Source organism: Delphinapterus leucas, chromosome 8, assembly GCF_059928025.1.
Source record: "Delphinapterus leucas isolate spDelLeu-1000000601 "Yukka" chromosome 8, BTC_Dleu_Yukka2, whole genome shotgun sequence".
In the NCBI taxonomy this organism is placed as follows: Eukaryota; Metazoa; Chordata; class Mammalia; order Artiodactyla; family Monodontidae; genus Delphinapterus; species Delphinapterus leucas.
In genome coordinates this window covers 101,992,484-102,012,918 of record NC_143136.1, presented here as the reverse complement: position 1 = coordinate 102,012,918, position 20,435 = coordinate 101,992,484, and the positions used below count along the sequence as shown (strand labels likewise).

The following is a 20,435-nucleotide window of genomic DNA, read 5'->3' as shown; positions in this document are numbered from 1 at the left end:
AGGCCGATGTTCTCCATGGGAGAACGGAACAGCACAGGTGGATGGGAGAGTTTGAGGGTGATGCCTAAGAGACCCAAAGGGGGAATTTTGTGGCAGCGGTTACAAAGGAGCTGGGTGCAAGGAGGGAATTGATGGAAAATAATTCTCTGGAGATCTTTTAAAAAAGAGAGACCATTCCTCTCCAATTCCTAATTTGTGACGAGATGAGTGGAGTACAAATCCACGCCCCCAGCCCCCCTCTCCCCCGTGCCGTTAATTTATAGCTGAGGTGTTTAGACTAAAGAAAGTCTAGGTAGAAGCTTTCAGATATAAGTTCCTAACTTAATAGAGGTCAGGCTTTGTGAAAAGGGAAGAAATGGAGATGCAATAGCAGGGAACACATCTAGTCTTCAAGTCTATGAATAATCTTGTTTTGAGAAAGCAAAGCCAAACTAACAAAAATTTTGGAATTAACTTTGGGGAAATTACATTTGAATTGTAAGAGATGTGAGTGTCTTCCAAAATGACAGTTCAGAACTGTCTTCACTCCTAGGCTCAGATGGAGCTTGGATTCACTTTTGCTCCATCATCTGGTGCTTACAGCCATCTTGATGGAAATTCAGATTATTCCCTGTGTGGGTCAGATTTGCAGTCAAATATATCTTCCAGTCAGTAGGTTTTAACACGAGGTTATTGTGTTTGGCACATCTGAAAAGGTTAGGTACCTCTGATAATGTAATTTTGTTTATATTCCTCCAAGGTTGGCTGGTGTGATTGAGTTTTGAATGGAGCTAAACATTGCAGAGAGCACGGCTAGTGTTTTAAATTAACTTGGCAGTCTCCAGTTTAAGTGGGGTTGATTTGTTGGTTCCTTTTTTTGGAAGATACTCCACTTTCCTTAAAAACCAACCTTGCACATGGTGGTTTTGTGCCCAGGTTAGTCTACAAAAGTTGCTTAAAGCAACTAAAGTATGGAACTAGTAGGGATTGTGGATCCCAGGGAGCAGGGTGCTATGTGATCTTGACAAGGAGGAGAAGAGTGTTTTTCCTTGTTAGAGGGCCCACCCTAGGCCAAGTTTTGAAATAGCTGAAGGCATGCTTTTTGTCTTACTGCTTCCTTCCCTCACTTCTCAGTGACCTATTTTTTGTAACCTCCATCTGTGGAAATACTGCCTTATGCCCTGCATTACCACCTCTAGTCTAGGGATTTGAAATGTCATTCAGCTTTTAGCATAGAGGGTAACAAGTCAGCAGCTGGGATTTAATTTTTAAAAGTAAATTTTAGAGTGTATTTGGGGTTAATAAATTGTATGAATTTTTTAATTCTATGTTTTGACAGTACTGGAAAGGAAATTGCTCCTCATATCCCGTGAAAAGACAAGTTCGTTGGCTCTGTTTATATCCTTTTAGCAACAATCACAGTTTGTAATTATTTAATTATTTTTTGTAATTATTTTCTTTACATTTATATTTATTTTAGTTTACTCTTCTACTGTCTGAGCCCCCTTGCCTACGTAAGCCAGGGAAGACAGGGATCACTGTGTATAAATCAACGCTCTGTCTCCAAGTGCCTGGCACTTGTTAGGCACTTAAATTTTGGGTGAATGAACAGAGTGCTTTTTTCTCTGTGAAACATATTCCTTCTGATTAGCCATGAACTTAGAAACTAAGTTTATTAGAACTGAATGTGAAACTGTGGGTTAAAGTAGATGAACTCTTGTGCAAGGACCGTGTAGTCTCTGTTACACCCCCAGCCTTGGAAACAGAACACCTGATATGTTAAGGGAAGATGGGAACCTGATGAGCCAGCTCGTTAGCCTGATTGACCGTCCTAGTTAGTGGAGAGGCCATTATCATTATTGCAGCTTGCCCTCACATCCTTGGGTTGCCAGTTTTGACTACTCACAGGCTTCACTTGCTGGGTCTCAGTGGAAAGCCAGATGGGCAAGTTATATTAACAGGTGAAAGCAGTTCTTGCCCGGTAGGTGTGGATAATAGTTTAATATTTCTTGGTATAAACTAAACCTCTAATTTCTAAGAGTAACCTAACCATTAAAATGTGAAAATCAATAAAAAGCTTTACAGTAAAGCTTCACTAGAAGGCAAGGGTTAGAGTATTCACAAATGATGGATTATATTCATTTAGTATTTGTTTTCCAGTTTCTTGGAATGTGACTCCTGAGGCATGGCTCCACCAAAGCTGGGAGGAGAACAGTGTGTTTTAAAGGGAAGGAGGTATTATTGAACCCAACTGGGGTCTGCTCGCCCGATGGGCGGCAAAGCCAGTCTACTAACATGGGCTTGTGGTGAAGGAATGCACAGCGTTTACTGTACAGCAGGGAACCATGCAAGGGAGTGGGAGAAGCCTCCTAGCCACTCCAACTTGATCTTTGAGTTAGGGGGGTTTTTAAAAGGGGAAGAACAAAGAGGCTGGGATTAATCATTGTTTTGTGACATTTCTTAATTGTAGTTTCTAGTTTTGGGAGTCAAGATGTCTCTGGTTTACCATTCTCTGGCCAGGTGGTCCATGGCTTGGGGATCTGTTAGCTCATCTTGCCCTGGAGAACCAACCTGAGTTTGTACGTTAATGATGATGTCTATAATAGCAATTTTAGTACGCTAAAGATGTTATCGACAACAGCAATTGTAGTCATCTGACTCTGGTTGATTAGTGCTCAGTTAGCACAGGTTTGGGGTCTGAGGGGACAAGAAAGGGAATAAAATTTTGGGTAAAGATATTAATCATAAACTCGGTAAGGGAACTCAGTTTTAGGGGGACTTGGGTTCAGAGGCACTTGCAAAATGCTTCTGGGACAGGAGTGGAGAGAGCTGGGCAGAGTTGGGCGCCTTTGTTTTGTGAAGAGTGGGGAGGTGACAGCTGAGGGGATGGCGTAAAAACGTACCCTAGCTTTTCTTTCCTTTCTTTTTCTTTTTTTTTTTTTATTCCTTTTCCCCTCTTATGTGTCTTTTCCTTTTCTGATGATGTAACTGGTGAGGGGAGCCCTGGCAGCTGGAGGCCTCAACCAGCCCTTCCCCTTTGCCATTCTTTTCTTCCTTTGGGTGTTCGTATTCAGAGAAGTTGCAGCAAGTTGGGTGAGAGGAGAATGGGGGTGTGTGTGTGGTTCTCACCTTTCCCCTCTCCTGATTTTGCCCAGCCAGCATGGCTCGGGGTCGGGGTTGGTTTGGGCTTAGTTGAGACATGGAGACCAGGGCTTGGATGGGGGTCAGGGTTCCTGGCGGAAAGTGTCCTACACTGGCCGGGAGTAAGGAAGGAAGGAAGGGAAGACTTTAGAGTTACTTATATGTAAGTTGGTCATGCAGTGGTCAAGTATTCTGTTTAGAAATACTTATGACTATGGGCAGGAATAATGAAGTGTTTTATGAAGTTATCTTGTGCTCAGTACTGTAGTTCTTGTTCAGCTTCATTAGAAGTATAAACTCTCTTCTAAATCTACATTGTCTTCTTCATCTTTGCCTATTAACCTAGCTCCTAGTTGCACATGACAAGCACTTGGTAAATGCTTTGGAACTAGGTTGTTAGAGATGATTTTTCTAGTGAGCTCTTTTATTGCCTGTCAACAAAAAAAATTAGAAATATTAAAATCTGATGACAAATGATTTGGCTGATAATTCTTTTGGAGATAATGCCATTTTAAAAAAGTTTGTTTTGAGATAATGCCATTAAAAAAAACTTATTTTTATTTTGAGATAATTGTAGATTTATGTGCTCCCCAGCTCCCCTAGCATGAGGGATCTTAGTTCCCCGACCAGGGATCGAACCTGTGCCCTCTTCAGTGGAAGCACTGGACCGCCAGGGAAGTCCCTATGTGCTCTTATTGTTAAACAACACAGAGATCCTTTGTACGCTTTACCCATTTATCCCAGTGGTAATGGCTTGTACAACTATAGTACATGCCACAAACAGTACATTGACATTGATATGCTGAGGATACAGAACATTTCCATCATCATCCTTATGTTGCCCTGTGATAGCCACAGCTGCTTCCCTCCTGGCAGCCAGGAATGTGTTGTCTCTATTGCTATAATTTGTCATTTCAAGAATGCTCTATAAGTGAAATCATGTAGTTTGTAATCTTTTGGGATTGGCTTTTTTACTCAGCACAACTCTCCGGTGGTTCATCCAGATTGTTGTGTGTACCAATAGTTCTTTCTTATTGCTGAGTGTATTCCATCATATGGATGAACCAGTTTGTTTAACCATTCACCTGTTGAAGGACAAAACTGCTGCTAGTACAGAATCTGTACTCATGTACAGGGTTTTCTGTGAAAATGTTTTCATTTTTCTGGGATAAATGCTCAGGAGTGCAAATCTGGGCCATATGGCCGTTCCATGTTTGGTTTTGTAAGAAACCGCTGTTGTGGCTACACCCTTATACATTCCTACCTTATACATTCCTACCAGCAGTGAATGAGAGATCCAGTTTCTCCATATCTTTGCCAGCATTTGGTGTTAGCACTTTTTTATTTTAGGCATTCTGATAGGTGTGTAGTGGTATCTCATTATGGTTTAGATTTGCATTCCCTAATGACTAATGATGTTGAACATATTTTCATGTGTTTATTTGTGCAATCTGTATATCCTGTGAAATTTCTCTGTGTCTTTTGCACGTGTTTAAATTGGATTTTTTTTAATGTTGAATTTTGGGAGTTCTTAATATAGTCCAGATACTATTCCTTTGTTGGATATGTGGTTTGCAAATGTTTTCTTCCAGTTTTTATTTTGTTTTTTCATCCTCTTAACAGTCTTTCACAGAGCATAAGTTGAAATCCAGTTCTTCCAATATTTTCTTTTGTGGATTACACTTTTGGTGTCAAGTCTAATAAATCTTTGCCTAGCCCTAGATCCTGAAGATTTTCTCCTATTTTTTGTAAAAGTTTTATAGTTTTGCATTTTAAAATTAACATAATGAGGTTTGAGTTAATTTTTGTATAAGGTGTAAGATTTAGGTTGAGGTTCTCCCCCCCACTCCCCTGCCCCCTTGGATGTCTAATTGCTGCAGCACCATTTGTTGAAAAGATATCTTTCCTCTATTGAACTGGTTTTGCACATTTGTCAGTAATCTATTGGGCATATTTATGTGGTCTTTTCTGGGTTCTGTCTTCTGTTGATCTATGTATCTATTCCTCCACCAGTACCACACAGTCCTGATTATTGTAGCTGTATAATAAGTCTTGAAATTGGGTAAAGCAATTCTTCCTACTTTATTCTTTTTCAAAATTGTTTTAGCTATTCTAGTTATTTTCCCAATCCATATGAATTTTAGAATAATCTTGTCCGTGTCTACAAAAGAAAAAATCTTGCTGTGATTTTGAACAGAAATTGTGTTAAACTTGCATATCAGTTTGGAGAGAATTGATATTTTTACCATGTCTATGAACACAGCATGTTTCTCCATTTATTTTGATCTTTGTTTCTTTCATCAGCAGTTTGTAGTTTTCAGTGTAAGTCCTGTGCATGTTTTGGTAGATTTATACCTGAACATTTAATTGTTTTTGAGTGATTGCAAATGGTATTATGCTTTTAATTGTGTCCATGTGTTCATTACTAGTATATAGAAATACGATTTTTTTTTGTATTTGTACAATTGTTTATCTTGTATCCTGTGACTTTGCTGAATTCACTTATTCTAGAAGTGGTTTTTTTTTTTGTGTGTGTGTTTGTTAGATTCCTGTTCCTTGGCATTTTCTATGTAGTTTCATTTGCATATAGGGACAGTTTAATTTCTGACATATGTGCCTTTTATTTCCTTTTCTTGCCTTATTGCACTGACTAGAACGTCCAGCCCTATGTTGAATAAGAGTGATGAGAGTGGATATCCTTGCCTTGTTCCTGATCTTCGGGGGAGGGCATTCAGTCTTTTACCATTAAGTGTAATGTTAGCTGTAGGTTATTTTGTAGGTGCCCTTTATCAAGTTGAGGAAGTTCCTCTCTCTTTCTGAGAATTCTCATTATGAATGAATGTTGAAATTTGTCAGATACTTTTTCTTCATCAATTGATATGATTTTGTGATTTTTTTTTCTTTAGTTTGTTAATGTGGTAGATTACATTGCTTGCTTTTTGAATATTGAACTAGACTTGCTTCCCTGGAAGAAACCCCACTTGGTCGTGGTGTATAATTCTTTGTGTATATTGTTGAATTCTATTTGCTAATATTTTAGGGATGTTTATGTCTGTATTCATAAGGGATATTGGTCTGTGGTTTTCTTTTTTATAATGTCTTTTTCTGGTGTGTTATCCTGTAACTATTAGCTTCATAAAATGAATTAGGAAATGTTCCCTCCTCTTCTGTTTTCTAGAAGTGATTGTGTAGAATTGATGTTAATTCTTTAAGTGTTTTGTAGAATTCTCCAGTGAAACCTTCTGGGCCTGGTGATTTTTCTTGTGGGAGTTTCAAAATTATGAATTCAGTTTCCTTAATAGTTCCCATTCAGATTATCTATTTCATATTGGATTAGCAGTAGTAGTTTGTGTTTTTCAAGAAATTGACCCATTTTAGTTGTGAAATGCGCATATGTAGATTTGTTCATAGTATTCCCTTATTACCCTCATGGTGTATGCAGACTCTTTGATGATATTCTCTGTTTTGTTTCTGATATTGGTCATTTACATCTTCTCTCTTTTTTTGCCAGTCTTGCACAGGATTTGTCAATTTTTTTGATCTTTCTAAAGAACTAGCTCTTTTTTCATTGACTTTCTTTTTACCATTTTTCTATTTTCAACTTTATTGATTTCTGTTCTTTATTTTTTCTTTCCTTCTGCCTACTTTGGGTTGTTTTGCTTTTGTTTTTCTAGGTTCTTGAGGTGAGAGCTTCCTGACTCTCCACCGGGCCCCCTCTGACACTACCTGCTTTGTTAAATTAACATTTGTTAAGTGGAGCACAGATTGCTGGATGGTGAGCTGTGGCCAGCAGAGGACCATAGAGAAATTGAAATAAAGAATTTTATTACTCACAGGTCCTGGAGGGAGTACATGGCACTCCTCGAGGGGCCAGATGGCGAGGTCAAGACTGGGTGCAGAGAGGGAGAGAGAGAGAGAGCAACAGGGCCTGGAGCACATGGCTTTATTAGGGTCTATGGGTGGAATGCTTTGGGGTTCCCAGGCTAAGGCCAGATTGGTCAATTCAGATGGGAAGTACAGGGTTCTAGTAAGCTCCATGGGGGTTTTATCTAAGGGATGTGTAAGGGGCAGGCCCTGGGAGGCAGGGGAAACTGGTGATCACAGGGGCTGTTGGAGAAGTCATATCAGGAGCTTGTATTTGCTTGTGACTCTGAGGGCTGCTATCTAGGGCACATGCTTGCATGAGGGGGCAAGTTTCAGTTTAAGGTCCCTATGGGCCACACAGCCAGCAAAATGGATGCCGAGGCAGCAATACTGTGGAGTAGCTTAGCTAAACTCTCCACAGCGCCCCAGTGTGGAAGGGGAAGGCCTTTTATTACTGTGGAGGTGGAAGTCTGAGCTCTGCAGGTGGTCTCCACTGACTGAGATGCAGGGAGTCAAGCTCATTATTGTCCAGCTCCCTACTCAGCCTTCTCTGATGTGACCCTGGCAGGGGCTGGGGCTCCTCATTAAAGCCTGGGAAGGGTAGACATCTAGGCTCTAGCTCTGCCTTTGCTCGTGGCGGTGGGGCTGCAGATTTTTATGTGATTTCTGGCTGGATTCGAGGGCTCATTTGTCTAAAAGTTTTCTGTCTTGGCTAGGCTGTCCCTTTCCTGGTCCTTTGGCTAGAGAGAGCAGGCTTTGTTCAAGCTTTTTTTTTTTTTCCCTGCACCTGTTCGTGTTTCTGGGTTGCTGACTTCTTCAGCTCTGTGTCTGAGACATATGAAAACCCAGGGACCACTCCACCATGTTGTTCCTCAGGTCTACAGGTCCCTGGCCAGTCTGCCACCCTCCCTCCACTTTTTTGATCCTATGTTTGTTTTATAGATAATGTCCAGGATTTTTAGTTGTACTTTAGCAGGAAGCATAGGGAAAAGTACATCTACTCCATCTTCCCAGAAGCAGAAGTATAGAACAGTACCGCTTAAAATTCATTAGTATTATTTTCTCTGTGAATTACACTAGGTTCTGAATTTGTAACTTAAGTTCTGGCTATTAAAGTTGAATACAGACTCATTGTTCTCCATTCTTTTCAGGAGAGCATTAGTTCTGTTTTGGCTATGTGAAAGCTGTTACATGTGGTTAAGCTTAAAACTTACCAAATTCAATAGCAGGGTATTTTTCTTCTGAAAAAGCCAAGTGGTAGGGGAATATAGCCAATATTTTATAATAACTATAAATGGAGTAGAACCTTTAAAAAATGTACAGCGGTAACTTATATAATATTGTATAGCAACTATACTTAAATGAAACAAAAAAAAAAAACAAAGCCAACTGGTCAGATACTTATTGGTTTGCCATTAAAAGTGAGTTTCAGTAAGGCCAAATTCAACTTTAGCTAGTGCTTGTATAATGTACATTTTAAAATATTACCTTAGAAACAGTTTATTTTAAAAAGCATCCTTCCTGGGATGAGTGATACAAAAAGTAAGTTTTGAATTTATCTTAACAGTACTTTCTGATTAAGTGTGAAAGTAATGGGAACGTTGCTCCAGTGAAACTGGTTGTTCTGTATTAGAGTCTGCCAAATACATTATTTGTGTGATATAATAGGTAGCTCTTGATGGAAGTCACAAGACGTTATGTTCTGGTCTTGGCTCTGCTACTGAATTAGCAGCATTGTTCTTGACTCACACATCCTTTGTTTCCTCATCTGTAAAATGGGGACACTTGGACCTGCTTTGCTGATAGGTAATTGAGGATTATTAATGATGTTTCTAAAGCATTTAACACAATGTTTGACACATGCTGAGTAGCTATTATTATCATCATTAATGCTGTTTATTAAAGCAGAAACCTTGAAGCAAATTCATAACAAAATTAGAGGTTAAAGAACTTGCTCCTATCCTCATTATAAGGTCGTAGAGTTGAGACTGAGGAGTCTGTGGCTTTTCTTCATTGACTCCATTATAATTTTTCAGGAACTGTTTGCAGTACCATTTAATATGGATTGGTGTAATAATAGACAGGTTTTTTTTGTTTTTTTTTTTTGGCCTGTTTGAGTTGGGTTCCTGGACCCAGTTCCAATGTGTGTGTGTGGAGACTTCCCCACATCAACAATCAATTCTTGGATGCTAGCAGGTATACAGAAGTTCAACTCATTTCTGACACTGTCTGCCCAGAGATAGAATCAGATTCCATAGACAAAGGGCTCAGTCCCACAAGACCTCCCTCCACTTCAGAAACCAGTCACAAGTTGTTAACCTGTGCTTTTGACCAGCTACAGATTGGAGGTTCTGATGATTCCTCCAACTCAGGATGCCAATTGCAAGTCCAGGTTGTAACCTATACTTCTGATTAACTGGCCGTAAATCAGAGGTTCCCACGACTCCCTCTTGGGGTTCAATTAGTTTGTTAGAAGGGCTCCCAGAACTCAGGGAAACCTGTTTACTCACTAGATTATTGATTTATTATAAAAGGATATAAATCAACAGCCAGATGAGATACGAAGGTCAAGGTCCTGAACAAAGGGGCTTCTGTCCTCATGGTGGATGGGGCCAAGCATGGGGGCATGTGGAAGTGTTCTGGTTTCCCAATGTGGAAGCTCTCTGAAAAGGTCCAAAAAGCTGTCCTTTTGGGTTTTTTATGGAGGCTTTGTTACGTAGTCATGATTGACTAAATCACTGGCCAGTGGTGATTCACTCAACTTCCGGCAGGGGGTGGGACTGAAAGTTGGTTCTCCTGACAACCAGCCCCCACCTTTGGGTGGGATCCCGAAAGTCACCTTCCCTGAAGTGTTTTCAGGAACTGAGGACAAGAGACCAAATATCATCCCATCGTTCAGGAAATTCCAAGAGTTTTAGGAGCTGTGAGCCAGGAACTGTGGATGAAGACCAAATACATATTTTTCCTACAAATCACAATAATGCAGTGGTAGTGAGGCTTCACTGTAACTCTAGTTCATGTTTTAATAATTAGGTTACTTTTGAAAATGAAAGTTTTAGTTTAAGCAAACATAATGTTAAAACAGTCACTTTTGCCCCTTTACCCACCACCTCCCTCTGTAAGAACACCTTTCCCTTCTATATATGTCTTTGCAATTTGGCATTTGTATTAGTCTCTTGGGGTTGCTATAACAAAGTATCACAAATTGGGTGGCTTAAAACAACAGATATTTATTGTCCCACAGTTCTGGAGGCTAGAAGTCCAAAATCAGTGAGCAGGGTTGATTCCTTCTGAGGGCTGTGAGGGTGAATCTGTTCCATGCCTCTCTCTTAGCTTCTGGTAGCCCCAGGCATTCCTTGGCTTGTAGATGCATCACTTCAGTCCACCATCTTCGCATGGTGTTTTCCTGTGTTTCTGTCTTCACAAGGCCCTCTTCTTTTATAAGGACACTGGTCATATTGGATATGAGGCCCAGCCTACTCCAGTATGATCTCACCTTAATGAGTTACGTCTTCAACAACTGTATTTACAAATAAGGTCACATTCTGAGGTCCTGGGTGGGAGTTAGGACTTCAACATTTTTTTTAGGGGGGACACAGTACAACCCGCAACAGCATTCATCTAAAAATCAGAAATAAGCAAATTGGTACTAAAAACACAGCCCTTTTTGCCTCATGCATTATTGTATCACAGTGGGGGGAAAACTGAGAGCAAAGGAGGACTAAGTGGGGTTGAGTCAGTCAGGAAAGGTCCTTCTGATGAGGTGACATTTACATTGAGAACAGAAGGACAGGGAAGATCCAGTAAAGCAAGCATGTTTCAAGCTAGGGAACAACCTGTGTAAAGACCAGAAATAGCTCGATGTGTTGGAAGAAGTGAAAGAGGGGCCAGTGTCACTGTTGTGTGGTGGCCTGGGGGAGATGGGGTCTGGGGCCAAATCATGCAGGGACTTGCCATGGTGATGAGTTCACTTCTTTAGGGGTTCTGGGGAGCCTTTGAAGAATTTTAAGCAGGGGAGACATACTCAGGTTTACATATTTAGAAGATCACTCCCGCTGCTATATGCCACATGGATTGAGGGGACCACACTGGTGGTGGAAAGACCAATTGGGGAGCTTTTCTATTTTTCCAATAGAGACAAAGACAGTGGAGGCTTGGACTAGTGTAGCAGTAAGGGAGATGGAGAGAAATGGGGAAATTCAAGGTACGTTTTGGGGAAAGAGCTGAGAAGATTTGCTGATGGGTTAGCTAGAGAGTAGGGAAAGGAGGAATCCTTTGCTGATGGCTTGAGTAACTCAGTGAATGATTGTATAATCGACTGAGATGGGGAAATCAGGGTTGGGGGTAGGTGTGAGATTTAAACTGCCAAGTTCAGCTTGGGGTATGTTAAATGTTAAATGCCTGGTGATATCTAAGTAGAGAAGTTAAGTAGCCAACCCAGTTTTGACCTCAGGGCTGGAAATGTTAGGAGCACTAACATTTCAAGTTCTTAAAGAGGAGAGGAGCCTGGAAGAGATCTAGAAAAGGAGCAGTGCAGTAAGAGACAGCTGGAGAAAGTGGTGTCACAGAGGCAGAGAAGGATGAGCAAGTTCTTCAGCCGTGTTGAGTGCTTCGGAGAAATTGAGTGTGATCTTCCTTCACTGGCATCAAAGTGATATGCAGATAAGGACAGAGACATGTTCAGTGGATCTGACCCTGTGCTGTTTTAACTGAGAGGTGAGTGCAAAGTCTCGTTTAGAATGGATTGAAGGGAGAATGGGAGGTGGGGAATTGGATCAGGCATGTGTAGGCAACTCTTATTCTGGAGAGCAAACACACTGGCCCTCTGCTGGGGGCAGACACTGTCCTCCAAGGCTGTAGGCTATACAGACATCCTGGGAAAAGATAGCCCAGAACAAAGGCCACTAGTGCCTTGGCTTATAAGATACTCATGGAAAATTGTCTTCCACTAAGAGCCACTCCTCATTTCTGCACCATATTCTGGTGAATTTTCCTATGGGTGTGCCACTTTCTCAGCCACTCTGGTTAATCTGACTGACAGGGGCTGGAACTAGGTCGATTCCGTTTGTCTCAGACAGCATTTAATTAGGGCTACTCTCAGTAAGACTCCAAGCAGCAGGACTAGGCCAACCTGCAGTATTGACCTTCGCCATGCCCCCAGGGTCCTGAACAAATCTCAGGAACCACTCGTGAGCCTTAGAAAACGAGGGAGCTTTCTCTAGGTTTCTATGTTGACCTTCCCACTTGGTCTGAGGCATCAGTCCAGGTGCAGCAGCTTGTGCTAGCCTTGGCACAGACCACCCTGGGCAAAAGGCAGAAGTTTATAGAGGCTGCCATCCATAATGACACTGGCAGTGAGGGCGAGGTGGTGTTACTTATCACTTCAGCTAAGGCTGGGGACAGATTTCATACCACCCTTTCTAATTGGATGACTCATTGTGGGGAAAACTGCCCATAGGGTGCACTTAACCCTCCTGGAAGCTTTCCTGAGTAACCAAGGGCTGTTTTGGAGAGATTGCCACCATTGATCTAGTTGATGGTCATGTGAGAGCTTACTCATGTTGTTTTCTGAAACACCTGCAGGTCTAAGATGCAAATAACAGCATTGTGGGGAGAGAGGCAAGTTAATACTGGAGACCCCCCCTCGCCACGCACACACAAAGACACAAAATCACAGGCCTGGAAGTGGTGGTGTGACACTGGAAAGAAATTTCTTTACAATTGGGACCCACATGGTTCAGAGCACACAGGTTGTCAGGGCCTCCAGTGTGACCCTTAGCCTGATAGTAGGCACAGGCTCCAGACGCGCAGGCTCAGTGGCCATGGCTCACGGGCCCAGCCGCTCCGCGGCATGTGGGATCTTCCCGGACCGGGGCATGAACCCGCGTCCCCTGCATCGGCAGGCGGACCCTCAACTACTGCGCCACCAGGGAAGCCCTTGATAGGTGTTCTGTAGGAGAGGTACAGGAGCTGGGACAGATGTTCTGATACACTTGTTGGTGATGGTTATCGTTGTGGTCAGAGCCATCTGTCAGGGGTGGCAAATTCAGGAGTCAGTTAAATTTAAGGTGCTTATACCAGTTTGGGGGAACCTTGTCAGGGTATTCTGCTTCATGAGAACAGCTCCGGGGCAATTCTGAAAGATAAAAGATAGTTAACAAATGATCCTTCCCACCCCTATCTCCTGGGGCACAAGTTGTTCTCTTCCCAGGTGGTGAGGTTATTTCCCTCCCTCCACCTCCACAAAAATGTGTGTGTCCCATTCCAGAAGCTATAACTTCACCTTTTTTCTAATCAACTCCTATTCCCTGAAGGGAGTTTTTATAAAACTTACGGAGACCCATTAGGTCCCCCACTCTGGCCTGAAGCGTACTCCACCGATGTGATCTACATCATTGTTAGTCCAAGAGAATCCAGGAAGCTGAACCAGAGTTATGTTCAAATCCCCTAAGCCCCCTTTTGGCCACCTTGCCACATGGAAGATGTACCAGTCGGGCTGGCTGGGGGTACCTGAAGGGGAAAGAAAGAAGCATTATGCACAGGAACGGTCTGGGTGGAATCCCAGGATTTCACACTGGTCTCTATAACTGCCCCTCCGCTCTCTTCCTCTTTGTCCTGATCATTTCCCAGGAAACCAGAGAGAGGATGATCCCTTTCTGGGGATAGCTGTGTTCAGTGAACAAACTGCCATTCTAGGGTGTGTTCCAGGAGGAGATGAGGGAGGTAGAGTGAGAATTCTTTTTTAGTTGATTTCTTAGGCGGCGGTTTCAGTGCTTAACAGTCCCGAGTAGCTGTGGGTGTTAGGGAGGTTTGGGAGGTCTACTGTTTTGGGAAGAAAGAAATTTTCTTCTACTCTTCTGAGGATTGTTTCCACGATTCACAGCCCTTTAGAGAAGTGTCTTTGATCTGCCACTCTGTGGTTTTCTAAGAGGTAGATCAAATAGCTGGGCCTTTGGCAACAGCTCAAGAGTAAGTAAAACCTAAGATTCACCTATGGGAATATTAGCCAGAGCTATGGGAACAGCCTTCAGTTCTGCCACTGAGCAGAGTGAACATGTCTGGTTTTGGTTTTTCACAGCTGGAGCTCGGCTGAACATTCACAGTAGGCCAGTGGACACTGCTGGGTTTCAGCTTAGCCAAACCATCTGTGAACTAGGCCCAGGCATTTAGGGGAACCTTGCTGTGAACAGAGGGTCCTGTTGAGTCAGTAACTTTGCTTCAGGTGGTGGAGTGAAGAAGAAAGTTTTCCCCAAAGGGAAAGCTGCCACTTTTCCAAATCAGACTGACATGCACATAGGGCTCAACTTGCTAAGTTGTTAAACATATCATTTCCATTTGATAAGGGAACCTGTTTGGTTCTTCGCATCTTATTAGTCATTGAGCTGGAGTTGACTCACTCCCGAATGGGAATATTAGGCTGAAGAATCACAAGCTGTGTCAGGGTGGTGAGGAGCCCAAGACCAAAAGGGGCCTCTGGGTGGAGGCTGACTTCCCTTTGCTAGAGGCTCCAGTTCGCAAAATCATCAGTCACAGTGACTGGTGGTACCTCAAAGGGGTTGTCGGGTTGTAGGGCCCAAAGGTAGAGATGTACCGCAGCTTGCTAGACCACTTTCAATGCAGCTCATTGGTTTGGGCTCCACTCAGGATACTGCCTTGTAGGTTAAAAGACCAAGTAGAGTGTCCAAGTGAGGACTTTATCAATCAGGGTTCAACTGGAGAAGCAGCAGAACCAGTAGAACACACACACACATACCACACACATATCACACTAGGAACTGGCTTACTCCATGGTGGGGACTAGCTAAGTAGGTTAGACGTTCAGAGGCCGGTAGTCAGGAACGGCCCATGAGGAGCAGACTGGACCCCACAGACAGCAGCTGAGGCTCATGGTCTCAAGCAGCGCTCAGGAGGGAGGGCCCCGGGGAAGGGAGAGCAAGTGCAGACTCCGCTGTGATTTAGAGTCTCTGAGCTCAGGGACGCCTAAGTCCTCCTAAAGGGCTTCTAACAGACTAAGTCAGGCCCGCCCAGGAGAATCTGCCTTTTGATTAATTTAAGGTAAGCTGATTATGGACTTTAATTACATCTACAAAATGTGTATGCTACAAAGTACATATAAAATGTGCTTCTTCCTCTAACATTCAGGAGAAAATATCCCTTGTGGCTCAGAGTAACCAGAAGCGTGCTGGAAAGGGCATTCTGGGGACTGTAGCTCCGCCTGGCCACACTGACACATCACAGAGCCATTCCAGGCACACACTGTCTCCAGTACCCAAAGAGACCAACGAGGTGCTAGGGTTCTTTTTTGGTGGTAGGAGGCTGAGGAGACAGCTGTTGTTCCTTGATGGCCAAAGGGACTGGGCATTATGAATCCACCCACATAATCCCACGAAACTTTACTTGTTGAGTAGAGCCCTGGATTTAGCTGGTGGAGGTGTGATAACAGCACAGGACCATTGAGACTGAGGTCTCTGACTTGCCAACCAACAGGACATTTTTTATATGTTGAAAACCTTGAACATCAGTAGGTAGGGCAATTGTATGACGTCCCAACCCACCCACTGATGACAAACGGCAGGGGAGCTTCTCCCACTAGCATTTCTCTACCTATAGCTCTTCCTGATGGGGGAGAATCTCCTTTGGCACTGTAGACAGGGAAGTATAAGGATATATATGCATCATTTGTACAATCAGATGTAGAAACAACAACAGTACTTTGAATTGGCCTGGAGCATCCAGTCTACTCCCTCATGTTAGTTTCCTTTCCCCGCTGTGAATTGTGTCCAGATCCCACTAGCTGAATCTGAGTACCTCCTCCTGCACAGGGCCAGGTAGGACAGATATGGGTGCCTGTATCCACAGAGCCATAAACATTTGAGTCCCTCCTTTCCCTGAAGTTCCTCAGTATGCTTGGGTGCATAAGGCCTTCAGTCTGTCTTGGGGACAGAGAGACCTCAGGCCACCCCTAATGCTCCTCCTTAAAGCAGATGTCAGGGTAGGGGGCAAGGGTAGGGATCAGGGTTACAGAGGGGGAGAGGAGCTCTGTGCCAGTTAGCAAGGCACACATATGTTTAGTTTCATATGACCCGGTGGCTATTCATGGCTCAATTTAATGAAATTTTCAGTTACCCAAAAGCTCTAGATCCCCATTGATGACATAATTTGTTTCAGCTCTGGGGACTCTACTTAACAGCTACAGCCTCATTGCCTCTCATCTGGGGCCACAGGGCTTGCGCCTCATTGCCATGGTTGCATCCCTTCCCCTCCCACCCCAAGGAGAGTGATCAACAACCAAAGGACCGTTGGGCAGTTTGTTTCAATCCTTCCTTTTGCTGCTCATCCTCTAAAGGTTAATTAACCCTTACAACCCCACACCCACCACTTGGACAAGAACATTTGCTTCTGGATCCCAGGGAGTCTTCTTATATGCCCTAAACCCGTGGGACCTTTGTCTTTTCTGTTCCAGAAAGCCATGTTTCTGCCAGCATCCCATCCTTGTCACACACTGTCAAGAACTGTGAAGAGTCTTGAGATTTTATCCTACTCGGAAGCTGACAGATCAGCCTGTCACAGTTTACTGGTTGCTGGCAGAAGACATGGAACTCCTGGGTCTGAGACAAAGGACTGCATTACAGCACAGCCAATAGCATGAGCTCCCTGTTCCTGTCATTTCCTCTTGCCCCGTGAGTCCACAGCTGTAGAACCCTGAGTTTAGCTAATCCAAATATTTTATAAAGAACTGCAAGCAGGGACTCCCCTGGTGGCCCAGTGGTTTAAACTCCGTGCTTCCATTGCACGGGGCACGGGTTCGATCCCTGCTCGGGGAACTAAGATCCCGCATGCCACACGGTGCAGTCAGTAAATAAATCAATAAATGTACTATTGAAAAGATAACGTAGCAACACTTAAAAAAAAAAAAAAAAAGAACTGCAAGCGAACCTGCCCAAACTTAGCCCAGAGAGAGACGTTATTTTTATTATAGTGGACAACAAACCAACCTGCCCTCTATTCTGGAGGGAGAGAATATCTCTGTCTTCCTGGGTTGTTTGCTATACACACATCCTTGAAAAGCTATCTGAGAGCTAGAGCAGCCAGCGCCTCTGCTCGCAAGACGTGCAGAAGCGTGAGAGCACCATGGAGAATCGTCTCCCGCACACACTGTACAAGGATTAACATTCTCACTGATGATTGTGTATCACGAAAAATCGAATTTACGTTCAGTGTACCTTGTTTAAAACAAGAAGGAAAGTGCGTGAAATACTCTTTCCAAATGGTTTAAGTCTCAAACCCTTTGGAAAACTCAACTGCCCAGAATAGTTAGCTCTCTGAGAGTCTTACCTGCTGTGAGCAGAGAAAACAGATTATGATTTTGTGTATTTGCCCCAAATTGAAGGTCACAAAGGCAGGTCTGTGGAATTGTAGGTGTTGATTTGTCATTGGGTGGTGTACTCAGGGTGAACAGCGAGGGTTTATTTACTAGAATTGATTGACTCTTCCTCGGGAAAGGCCAGCTGCTAATGTCATCTTGCAGTAAAGCAGTTATAGCATGGAGAAGTATTTGTGTGGTCGTCTGATTTAACTAATATTTGTTTTGCACCTCCTATGTTATCTTAAGCACCTAAGGTGTGAGACTTTATTTTTTTAACCTATCTTAAAAATGGCTGAGGTCAAAGACTTTAAATCTTTCATAAGTTAATACATTGAATATCTCTTTCTCAAAAGTTTCACGTCAGTGAAAGATGAATAAACTGATTTTTCTAATATAATAGGTTTTTTTATAATTAAAAAAATATTTATTTATTTGGCTGCGTTGGGTCTTCGTTGCTGCACGCAGGCTTTCTCTAGTTGCGGCGAGCAGGGGCTACTCTTCGTTGCAGTGCACGGGCTTCTCATTGCGGTGGCTTCTTTCGTTACAGAGCATGGGCTCTAGTCACGTGGGCTTCTGTAGTTGTGGCGTGTGGGCTCAGTAGTTGTGGTTCGCGGGCTCTAGAGCGCAGGCTCAGTAGTGGTGGTGCACGGGCTTTGTCGCTCCGCGGCATGTGGGATCCTCCTGGACCAGGGCTTGAACCCATGTCCCCTGCATTGGCAGGCAGATTCTTAACCACTGCATCATGAGGGAAATCCCTATAGTAGGGTTTTGATATGAATTATACAACTAAACATTTGGAAGAAAAAGACCAAGAGGTTTTCAAATGTTTATTTGATCCTCACGCGGTCCTACTCTATAAATGTATAGTTTCATTTCTTAAAAATTATGCTTTTGAAAATTTTTAAAGCAAATTTCTGTTAACTTTTTTCTTTTTATTATAACGACAAGCTTTTGGTATTTCATTGTTACCAAGATCTATTTTTAGAATAAAATTTTGTTTTCCATTTAAAAATTAAAAAAAATTATGCTTTTGAAGTAGGCTAGAATAGATTAAAATGGAATTAACATTTTAGGCATAGTCTTAAATGTGACTTGATTATAATTTGTCATTCTTATGAACTTTAGTTACTAATTTGCCAAGGTTGTATTCTCTTTAAAAGGTGAACATTTCTCATTCACCTACTTAGCAGTGTGCTAGGTGCTCAGTATTTTTAAGAAGAGTGATAAAGAGAATGTAGGGTTTTTTCCTCTCCCTCTCTGGAGGTTTTTTTCCCTCTCCCTTAAACAACTTTTTAAGGGGTAAAATGACATATTTGGATGATATTTAGTAGTACATATGTTTATTTACTCCAAAATCATTGTCACAATCATTTACATATTGAGTAATGATGAATCTTAGCAGAACTCTTCTTTTTCCTACTTTTATACCTGACCATCTATGCCAGTTTAGTTTCCTCATGTAAAAGAAAAATAAACTGTATTTCTTCTTTTTATTGATTTGTTTCAAAAGGAAGGCAAATAGACTCTTTGCCCTGTAATATTAGTTCCTAAATCTAGAGGAAAATTAAGCATTTAGTGTGAGTAATACACATATATATTTTTGTATGTGGTTAGAACGTTAGTTTTTTGAAAGTTGTACCTTTTTCATATGGGTAAGACAAGGTTTAAAGCAAACTTCATATATGACCATTTTGATTTTACAGTACTTAAATTTAGGGAGTAGATATAACTTTACAAAATATTGTAGTTTTTCAAAAGGATTCACCTTAGGAGTCTGTTAATTTTCAAGTCGCGTACACCGTTCTCCTGCCTGTTGTGGAAAGGAAAGTCAGCCAGTGCACTCTTTTGCCTGGTGGTTGTAAAGTCGTCTCCATGCTAACTGCCCGAGTGCTGAGTGCTTTTCTACACTTAAAGCTTCTAACTCTTAAGGACATTTTGGATTGTCTTCCATTCTCGGACAAAAAGGTCAAGAGCATGCTTTCTTCAAATACTGGAAAGCACTTTTTTTCTTTTTTCTTTTTGGTAATATAGTCAGTCCTCATTATTCACAGATTGTGTATTTGTGAATTCGCCTACTCACTAAAATTTACTTGTGAGTAAAAGCAATACTCAGGCACTTTCTTGGTCATTCCCCGATGCGCATTCTCCAATGACACATTTGAGTCAACAAAATTCATGTTACCAGCTGAGGTCAAACCAGGCAACTTGCTGCCGTCTTGTTTCAGCTCATATTGTAAACAGTTGTCTGCATTGTGCTTTATTTAGTGCCATGCTTTTCACATTTTTATGCTTGTTGTTGGTGATGTCACTGTTTAAAATGGCCCCCAAACGTAGTGCCATCTAGTGTTCCTAAGTGCAAGAGGGCTGTGTGTGCCTTACAGAGAAAATCCGTGCATTAGGTAAGCTTTGTTCAGGCATGACTTGTAATACTGTTGGCTGTGAGTTCAGCGTTTATGAATCAACAATATGTGTCAAATAAGGTGTCTTTAAACAGAAATGCACATAAAACAAGGTTATGTATTTATTGGCTGATGAAAGTGTTGTGGCTAGAGGAACCAGAGGCTCCCCAGAACCTGGCCCTGTATTTCCCTAGGAGCAGTGGTTCGGTATTCACGAATTCAGTGTTCACGAACACTTTACAGATATTATCCACTGCGAGTAACCAGAATTGGCTGTAGTTACTTTTTATCCACTGTGAGTAACCGGAATTGGCTGTAGTTACTTTTTATCCACTGCGAGTAACCAGAATTGGCTGTAGTTACTTTTTTTGTTGTTTTTAGCTGAGAGAGGTCGTCAATGGAGTACTTTATGCATTTGCATGTTTTGTGCTTATCATGATGCTGGGCTCTGAGCTTTTTGTTCAGCTCAGGAGCCACCCCCAACCAAGGTGGTTTACAGCTCTTTAGCTCAGAACTTTGCCTGGGGGAGAGGAGCCAGCTGAGAGCTGAGAGGTGTTAGGCTGTTAGGGAACCTGGCTTGCAGCTTGTCTGGACTTTCCCTGACCATTCCATGCTGAATTTCCACCTTCCCTGCTCACGCTGCTGGATCCTGGGCCATAAAAAGCAGCTTCAACCTGACCTGTAAG

At 42.4% G+C, this 20,435-nt stretch overlaps 1 protein-coding gene across 3 annotated transcripts in view; it reads left to right on the top strand.

The window, feature by feature from the left end:
• Positions 1 to 20,435, top strand: part of C8H2orf76 (chromosome 8 C2orf76 homolog) — an 86,775-nt gene that overhangs the window by 1,009 nt on the left and 65,331 nt on the right. The window contains exon 2 of one of the 3 annotated variants that reach the window (XM_089916902.1): positions 1,319 to 1,360. The exons of 1 other annotated variant lie outside the window; for it this stretch is intronic. The gene's annotated coding sequence lies outside the window, so the exon portion shown is untranslated. Of the gene's footprint in view, positions 1 to 1,318; positions 1,361 to 3,207; positions 11,701 to 20,435 lie in introns of those variants that run through there. One more of the 3 variants, XM_089916901.1, reaches the window with a different exon arrangement.